The sequence below is a fragment of the Medicago sativa genome, chromosome 6 (assembly GCF_051527215.1).
Source record: "Medicago sativa cultivar Bolivia chromosome 6, Bolivia_mono, whole genome shotgun sequence".
Classification (NCBI taxonomy): Eukaryota; Viridiplantae; Streptophyta; class Magnoliopsida; order Fabales; family Fabaceae; genus Medicago; species Medicago sativa.
In genome coordinates, this window is record NC_140754.1 from 80,881,696 (window position 1) to 80,891,446 (window position 9,751).

At 31.4% G+C, this 9,751-nt stretch overlaps 1 long non-coding RNA gene across 1 annotated transcript; it reads right to left on the reverse strand.

Annotated features, from left to right (window-relative positions):
- Positions 1 to 6,906: 6,906 nt before the first annotated feature.
- LOC146917288 (uncharacterized) lies at positions 6,907 to 9,208 on the reverse strand. Its single transcript, XR_015015543.1, has 2 exons — positions 8,030 to 9,208; positions 6,907 to 7,116 (listed from the first exon to the last, which is right to left on the reverse strand). It is a non-coding gene; the product is annotated as an uncharacterized LOC146917288 (long non-coding RNA).
- Positions 9,209 to 9,751: the final 543 nt, after the last annotated feature.

A 9,751-nucleotide genomic window follows, 5' to 3' on the forward strand; every position in this document is an offset into this window, starting at 1 on the left:
AAAATGGATTGAAGGACACAAAAGCCAGAAGTACAAAGAGGAAAGAATACGAAAGCCAGAAGCACGAAGAAGGAAAATATTGACTCACACTTCACAAGATTCGAAGAATCTCTGAAGTATCCTTTCAATTCGCCTCAAATCTCCGAATCAAACTCAAAGTAAGCTTGTTCCTCTTCTTTCTTTGTTTAAGTGTAAATTTTTGTTCGGTTAGATTCTTGTAGATCTAGGATTATTGAGACTTGATATACGAAAACTAAGGCCAGAATTGGAACGAAGAGGATGAAACGAATGCCTGGATGTGAAAAGATTTTCGAAAACCTAAAAAAAAATGCTCCGGTACGGTGGCGCCGCCGGCGAACCACCGCACCGGAGCAAGCTCCGTTCATCTTCTCCGTTCAACCATTTTCAGAGCCTCTCTCTCTAAAAACAACCTAGAGAGAGGAACGGCTGTGTGTTGTGTGTGTTTCTCTTTGTAAAATGTTTATATACCATGCCTGTGTCTCACACGCGCGCGCGTCCATGCCCCTTGCCATGTTCTCCTGCATTTGGACCGTTGGATCTAGGGTTTGCTAGATCTGGATCAATCCAACGGCCTCTGAGGCATCTGGATGATCCAGATCCAGTGTTAGCATTGGGCTTGGGCCTATTTCTACCAGTGTTTTCGTTTTATGCTTATTTTGTGCTATTTCAACATTATATGTTGTTAATCACACCCCTGTTCACTCAAAAAAACTCTTGTAAAAATTCCATAAAAATTTACACATGTTCTTGATGATTTTCATGATGATTTTGTACTGTTTGTTTACTGGAAAACTTGATAAAAATATTGACACATTTTCTTGCTTGTTTCTTGAATCTTGTATTAAAAAAATCTATGAAAAATGGCTTGATTTCCTTTCTAATTCTTGAGAATATTCGTGGTCCATACTATGTGATTTGGTGAAGTTTTTACCTATTGTTTAAGTGTGTTTTGCTGCATGTGTGAATAATGATCATTTGCTTGCTTTGCAAGTTTTTGTTAGTGGATAAATAGTGTGAATATGCCTAAATTCACTTCAAAATGCAAAGCTTATCATATTGCCTTGATTCTCGTCCTAAAACCTGAGTTTATGCCTTCGAAGAATATGTTGAATTGTGAGAATTATAGGCCATATGATTCTTGCATTTTTGTGTTTGAACTTTGGCTATATTTTGCATTGTTTTGGCTCTGTCTTGTGTTGATTTCTTTGCTTTTGTTATAATAACTTTTACTTGTTTTATCTTCTTGGTATTATCATGTGCTACTAACTCCTTCATTTCATGTTTCATGCATTCCATAAGGCATCTCATTCTCCATCTTATATTCTTGGTCTCTATCTTTCTCACACTTTAAAATTCATGCAAAAATTAGAATGTAATACCTAGGAGTTCTTGTATTTTACTTTATGCTCTTAAATTCTTGCAAAACCATAGCATGTATCTAGGCCAATGATGTAAAGGACAATGGACTCTAATAATGTACACCGACACAAGCACCGACACATGCACACACACCACATAGATATCTTTAGATATATGCTTAGGGTATGCATGTTTAGATGTATGTTTAGGATTGCATGTTTAGATGAATGCCTAGGAGTTACACTTAAAAAAATTGTTAAACGCTTAAAAATATAAAACATCATATAATCAAAGTGTGCACTCTAATCAGGTGATTAAGTTCAAGTGGTTAATGAACTCCATAAAATAAACTTCAGATTACCAGGACCCTTTCTCTATGAATTGGATGGTTAACACAAAAAAATATGCATTACTCTCACTCATACATTATATTTATTATATACATATTAGCCTTCAAAAAGACACATTGTGTTTGTCTGTCTACTCTTTTTATTGCGTTAATGCGTATAAATTGAAAATATTAGTCTTCATAAAATTTTGATTAAAATTATAGGTATAGATATTAGATATTTTGCATTTTCATATTGCAACAAATTATATTTATATTTTTTAATGATAACTTTTTTATTTTCTTTTATTTTTTTTAAAGAAATGGACAATGAAATAAATAATATTTAGTATGTGTAAAATGCTTACAAATTTTCTAAACTTTTTCTCTAGCCTGAAAATATTAATACATGTTATACAATACCCATTCCGAACATAATTGAAGTTTTTTTTTTTTTTGAGGGAAACAAAATTGAAATTGTTCTACGCATTTACTTTATGTTCACCCATTCCTTGTCACTTCTTCCCCATAGCATTATCACTCGTTTGTGCTTTCCAATATGAATTTCATAAATCAAATTTGTACAATCCAAAACTTTAAACTAGCTATTTGGCAAAATTACCACGTTCATGTTGCAAACTTCATCGGTCTGCGGCATATTTCTAAACTTTATTAAGAATCCTTCCAAGTTCTTTTGTCAGTTCTTTGCGAACATGGTCGGGTCGTTCCTTTGTAATTGATATATGACCGTGAAAAGTTTCAGTTGGGGATTGATATTCTTGAAACCAATCCCCATGATACTTGGTTTTTTATGCTTTCCTGACGCCATATATGTTTGTCATAAAGTTGGAAGTAATTCCTTTTTATAAGTACATGAATAACATGTCTGCATAATATTTCCGACGATTCAAGTTATATGTTTGCATAATATTCCTGACGATTCAAGTTATTTGCAAGAGCAATATATCTACTCGTTTTCTGGTAACCATGCCACGCGTCGCTTTTAAATTCAACCTGTGTCGCATATAATACATGACCCGTTTGCCATTTCAGATGTACGATATTGCATTGCTAGCAATAACTTATGCTGCAAAGCATTAAAAGCATAAGGTGTGACACACAATTACATCATCGATCCGTGCCAGTAATTAATAATAAGATTAAAATGCAATCAATGACATCTAAACTAGCCACCTCATCGATCCATTTACCATGAATTAACCAAGGTTTAATTATACTTCAAAAAATTTAGGGTTTAACTATTATTACAAAGTTTTTTTTTATTGAAGCAGTTCCTTTTTTTTACAATATTTCCCTATCATCTTCAATGGATATGCTACTGTTGCTAGTTTGACGATGAAAATTTACTGAAATACCAACTTAACCTGTTCAAAAAAGCTACGGCACATATGTATGTTTATTGACGATATCTTTTGTAAATAAAAGATAAAGTTGTAATAAGTTGTTGTTACCATTCGAGCCAAAAAATAATCTCTCACATAGGATGGTGCCAAATGCTCTCGAACTAATTACTTCGATACTTTTATTTGGACCAATTCCAAAAACAAAAACCATTTGGGTCCATTTAAGTTCAAATGCCTCTGCTTTCTCGATGTGGAATAAGACATTGAACTTGGATTTAAATTCAGCACACAGCAAGACCCGATGGGTAGAGAAAAATAATTAGGTACCTTGTTTAAATTCTAATTATGCTGCAAAGCAATTAGAATCAATGTCTTCGAGCAGCCTGGGTAGGGAGTAGATAATCATACCATATAAATATTGTGAGTCTATTTTTGGTTTCTCGTTGCTATGAGAAGCATATGGTGTTAGAATTTCTTCTAATATTTTGTGGGCTACAATCAATTGTTGGTTTTGGTTTTAATAAAAACGGACTGATATTGTGATCCATTTGATGATGCTTAGGCCCTAATAAAAGTGATCAATAAATATTGGGCTTTTGGGCACTTAATCTGATTTGTGTAGAAACATAGTGTAGGCCCAAACACTAGGCCCATGATGGGTGGTAGCTAGGGTTGCACGGTTATAAATAGAGAGGCTAGGTCCCTTTGCCATCACTCTGACTATTCTGCTCATTAGTGGTTTGCCCCATTGAAAACCCTAAGTTCGGAGCATGTGAGAGGTAAAGGAAAGGAAGACTTTATCTCAAATCTCGGCGAATCTCGTAATCATGGTTTCCAAGTAAGTGTGTTCTAATTTCATATAATAACTCGATCTTGATTATTAAATTGTTTACATGTGGTATCAGAGCCAATATTTTATGATTTAGAACCCTAATATTCGGTGTTTGATTTTATATGATTCACGAGATACAAATAAATGTATGTGATCGTATTTGATTTTCGGTGATTGAATTTATGTATTCAATTTTCTGTGATTGAATTTATTTTCTTAAAATTCCCTTACGGTTTCGATTAGCAATTTAATCTGTGATCATGTGCAATGTTCATCGCAAGTCAAATTCCATGTGAATTAAGGTAGGTTTGTTTTCACTACTTTTGAGCAGTGCATATGATTTATTTATTATTAATTTTAGATCGATTATCATTATTTATATTGAAACAACTTGTTTTGTTTGGTTGTGGCTTCTTTTCCAAATAATTCTTGCTTAGATTTTGGATCATGTTGAAGCCTTGCATCGGTATTGTTTATTTTATTTACATGAATTTTGTGATATCTGTTATATTTTATGGTTATCGGTGTATGCGACTGCCTCTTGCTCTCCTCTCAACTCTACATGAATGATGTATATAGAGTCTTTTGTTTACTCATGGTTTGCGATACATAAACCTTTTTTTTTTTTTATTTATTTATTTATTTTTTTTTATCAAGAGGCAAAGAATATATATAAAATATAGATTTATTAAGCACAAGACTTGAATGCTATGTTCTGAAAAACTGCAAGCTGTGTTATGGAGCCTTGCAACTTTAGTCATAATATTTTGTTGAGTAACCCTTTGATTTTAATATAAGACCGTTTGTATTTTGAGATAGTTGATTCAAGCAACGTGTTACTATAAGGGATATCTTTTGCGGATATTGATTTATTTCATATATGTATGGACAGTAAGTTCCTAAAGTGGATATGGATATCGATTAATTTTGAGTAATTTGTTTATGAAGATTTAGAATTAAATCTTTTCATTTTGCTCAATTTCAAAATCATATGGTTAATAGGAAAATTAAATATTAAATATTTCCTACTCTTATTCTTATGTGTTTGGTCTTGATTATATGGAAAACAATTTTCAATCAAAATAAAGTTTACTTGAACAAGAATTTTGATTGTTTTCTTTGCGGAATTTTTGGTAAATTTCCTCAATCTATATGAAAGATGGTTTAAGCTTAATAATTGTTTGCTCAAATTTTTTTTTTTTATGTGCTATACATGTAATTATATGTATGTAATTGGTAAATTGATCCAATTTTTGTGCGGCTTCTTCTTGTGTTATGTTTATGGATAGTTTCTTTTATGTATGACTATCGTTCGCACTCTATTAATTTTGAGTGGATTTGAGATTTGGTATATTCATATATTGATTTTGCTTTTAGAATATGTTTATCATAATTGAATTACAATTGCATGTGTGGATCCAGTGATAATTTTGAGTAGTCATGTTCAAATTAAAATCATGTATTTTTGTGCTACTTCTTTTGATGTTGTGTTTGTCACTGCAAATTAATTTTTATATTTGTTTCTGTTGCCAAAAGGTTTGCAATTTTTGAAACAAATTTCACACGTTGTGATTCATTATGTATGCGCATCTAATGTGTATGAACATTGGCATGATTACTATATGAATGTTCCATCAAACATAATTTTATTTTATCTCAAATCTAGAAGTAAACACCGTGATTAATATTTTATGAATCAAACTTTGCATATTCAAGAGGGTTTGATTTGATTTTGGTGGATTGATTTGTTTTGAAATTTAAGTAATTTGATTGGGATTAATTTCCAAACATATATTTTTATTTATGGGAATAAATTTTATTTTGTGAAAAGTGTAAATATTTGGTGTCAATTAAATATGAGAATCTTATAGAATTTGAACTCATAGATTTTCAAAGATGTGAGTCTAAAATATTATGTCTGAAAATCTCATTTATAGAAGTGAATTATTCTATCAAAGTGTTGTAATTGTGAGCACTTTGGACTCAATTTTGTCAATAGCACCAAATATTTTTGTATATGAATTTATAGTTGTTGTATAAATTTTATATTGCCTTGTTCTTATTTGTATGTTCACTGGTGGAATATCATAAAAGATAATTTTGAGCAATTCTGAAGACAATTGAAAATTATTATCCTTGTATTGTATTGACATATTATTGGAGTTTATTTTTTGCTATGTTGGTTGTTGTTGATTTATGAACCAATTGAGGTGATAACATGTCAAATTGTGTGGAACTTTGGCTAAGTCGTGCTTAATGACTCTACATACAAGGAAATTGATTACACCTTTTGAGGTTAGCCATATTTTATTTAATTTAAATTCTTTTATTGAATTTGATTACACTTGTTCTCTTATTATAAAGAGGATGGACATATCCTATTGGTGTAATATTAATTGACATGACCATTGTGTGATAGAGAATCTAGTTGAATATTTGTTTAAATATTTTAAAAATCTTGGATTGATAATCCAACTATCATTCTCTATCAAGTGGGAGAATCTTACATGTCAATTATCTATAAATGAGAAACAAATATCCTTTGTTGAAAAATACTCTTTTGTTTTACTATGGAGACTTACATTGAGGATATTATAGTCTTTTATTAAATATTTTTTGTGACTCTTTTGTCTTTTATCCTCAATTGTGGTGAAATTCAAGTCTCATATATTTCCGCTGCGTATGTAATTGATTTAAATCATTACTTGTTAATGAGATTATGAGTTTAGTGGTAATAGTACTCTTCCAAAAGGATAACACATAATGATATCTTGATTTTTTTTTTCTTTCTATGTGCTTTTAACGTACTATTCTACCGCATTATATCAAATAAAATTATGATGAATGTAAATTGAAACGATATTGACCAGTCTAGATGCATTTAAATGATGCATATTTTTTCTGTGTCATATTATGACAAGAGTAATTGATTCCTATGCAAAAAGAATTTCTTGCGTTGATATAGGTCGTTACTGTAACGCCCCAGATTTTGATCCAAGACATTACGCCTAATTCATTTTCATTTTTCTAAAAACACTACTATTTTTTTATTTCATCAATAATATATATATTCTTAGCTAAACCTATACAAAATTCTTAAAATAAATATCCTTCAAAAATATCTTCCAAAGTTACAATTTAATCAAAAACCCAATTTTTATTCCCGCGTACGCTTTCATCACACATCAAACTTCATATATCATCTTTGGTACCTACAACATTATATTAATGTAAGGGTCAATTTCCTTATCCAAATTGGTTCATACTCAAAGCACCAGAAACAATGTCATAAAATAGATAATATCAAAACTTATCAATCAAAAAGAAATAAGAAATCTACATTTAAGTCTTTACGGTAAAGTTCATACACATTTCTTTTGTATATATAACAGTTTAATCACTTATCAACACACAGATGTATAACAGACCCAATGCAATGCAATTATGTGTAAAATGCATGCTCTTAAATACTACATGATCCGGATATAATTCCCGCCACTAAGGCATCCACACAGAAATATAATTGCAATTCCCGCCACACAGGCATCCACACAGAATATAATTGCAATTCCCGCCACACAGGCACCACACAGATGCATATGACATGCATGATAATGATAATGAAACTAAATCCCGCCACTTAGGCACCACTAAGAAATGCAAACTAAATCCCGCCACTAAGGCACCACTAAGAATATAATTATAACCCGCCACTAAGGCAATTACAGTCAAATATTAATGCATCATCAAACACACAACCAACAGTCAATCATTTCACAATTTCACATATTCATCTTTCTCTTTTCTTTAATTCATCAAAATCTAACATTTCTTTTCCAACATCACAAAAACATATAAAGCATAATAATATAAAATATATCAATTCACACCTCATTATCATACAAAATTTTCATATACAACATAATAAAATAAAATAATTATATCATTCCTCATCACACATTTATCATATAAAACATAATTAAATAATCACATTTAGAAAAGATTAAATTTTAACCTTAAAATACATTTTTAATTAGTTTTCTTTTCAAAAGACAAGAATTGCTACCACTATTTAATAACAGAGCCCTAGCACTTAGTATGGACGTATGGGGAAAAAGCCCTTACCTTGGAAGCTTTATTCGTTAATGAGACTTCTAGTTCCACACATCCTAACAAGGTTTCAGGTTCCACAAAAGAGCTTGCAAGAGAGAAAGGACTCAAAACTTGGACCCTTTTCTCCCCTTTCAACTTAGTGCTTTTAGAGAATATACGGACCAAACGCACGACCAAACACTTCATGTTTCTTTAGGCTTACACGAAATTGAGTATGCTGCAGATGGGTGGTTTTGCTTACGGTTCCAAGGTGATAGATATTGTTCGAACAAAGAGGTTTACTATTAGAACACAGGGGGTTGGTATGAATGTGAGGGAGTGGCATGATTACTTTTGTTTGTTCACGGCAGAAAATAACTCGTGAACATAGAAAATATTGTAGAGTATTTGAACCTGTAAGTGGCATGTGGATCACCATGAGAAAATAGGGGTCGAGGGAAAAAGAGGAGGAAATTAAGGAGATGTTGATCATAATTAGAATGAGACAAGTAATTGAATACTGTAATCAAAATTGTAATTGAACAAAGGAAGACTTGGTAGAGAATTGATAAGGAACATTAATTGGCTTCTGTAGTATAATTTGAGACATGATTTTGGGTATCTTGAACTTCTCAATCGTGTGGTATATGATTTGAGGGGAGAGAGAAGAACTTACATGCTTAATGCTATTCAAATTCAGTTTTACGGTGACTTATTCTTCTATGACTCTAGTTGATGCAGTTTTTGTTTCTAATTACCAAAAATAAGGGATGTTATGTTGATAGTGGATTCCTTATCTTTAGGAAGGCATACTAATAAGTAAACACAGCAACGTGGCTAATAAGAGAGTAGTGTTTTGACTCAGCAACAAAAGGGACACTCATGGTCTAATAAGTAGAATAAATTGCCTAAAAATAGGGATGAACTAAACACAATTAACCCACGTACTAAAAGAAGAGATAGCTACAAGCATGATGGAATGAAACATATGCAAAAACAATATTTTTGGGTCCACTTTTGAACATTTAAAATATCTAACTCATATATCAGCTAAAGGAAAACTTGAGTAACAAAACCAAAAGAGCACCGTAAAATAAAATATATGCATGGCTGCTTGTGTATTGGAAATGGTTTAGCAACTAAAATTAATAGCTATTATAATCACATCAAGTAGGTCATTTGGAATTCATAAACTATTGTGAAAATTTAACAAAAGGAGGATTTAAAATATTCTAAAACCTCTTATACATAAAATAAATTAATGAGTAAATCATAAATCAAGAAAATCATTAAGAATTAAATATATAAAATATCGGGATGTTACAGTTACCACCAAAGTGGGACCGCCTCTATTGATTGATTGATGAAATTTCCTTTTGTAGTTTGAGGAATGTTTTTAATTGGAACATGTAGTTTGCTGCCCAAAGGTGGTTATTGCATTTTACAATTAAAAATTTATTTGGGATAAGTTATTGGAGAATGTTTTGAACTAAGGAATTTGTCTGCCCAAAGGTGACAAATTTCTGAATTCAATACATGCTCATTGATTAACTTACCTGAGGTTTTGACTAGGGTTATAACCTTAGTTTGTACATTCTGCCCAAAGGTGATTGTACAATTATATTGGCCTCATTGTGATAGCTTGTTTATTTTGAGCTATATCTTGTCAAATGATATATTTTGATGCATTCATGTTTTGTCTCATATATTTCCTCAAAGGATAATTGTTCTGCTTTTATTATGCATGCTCATTAA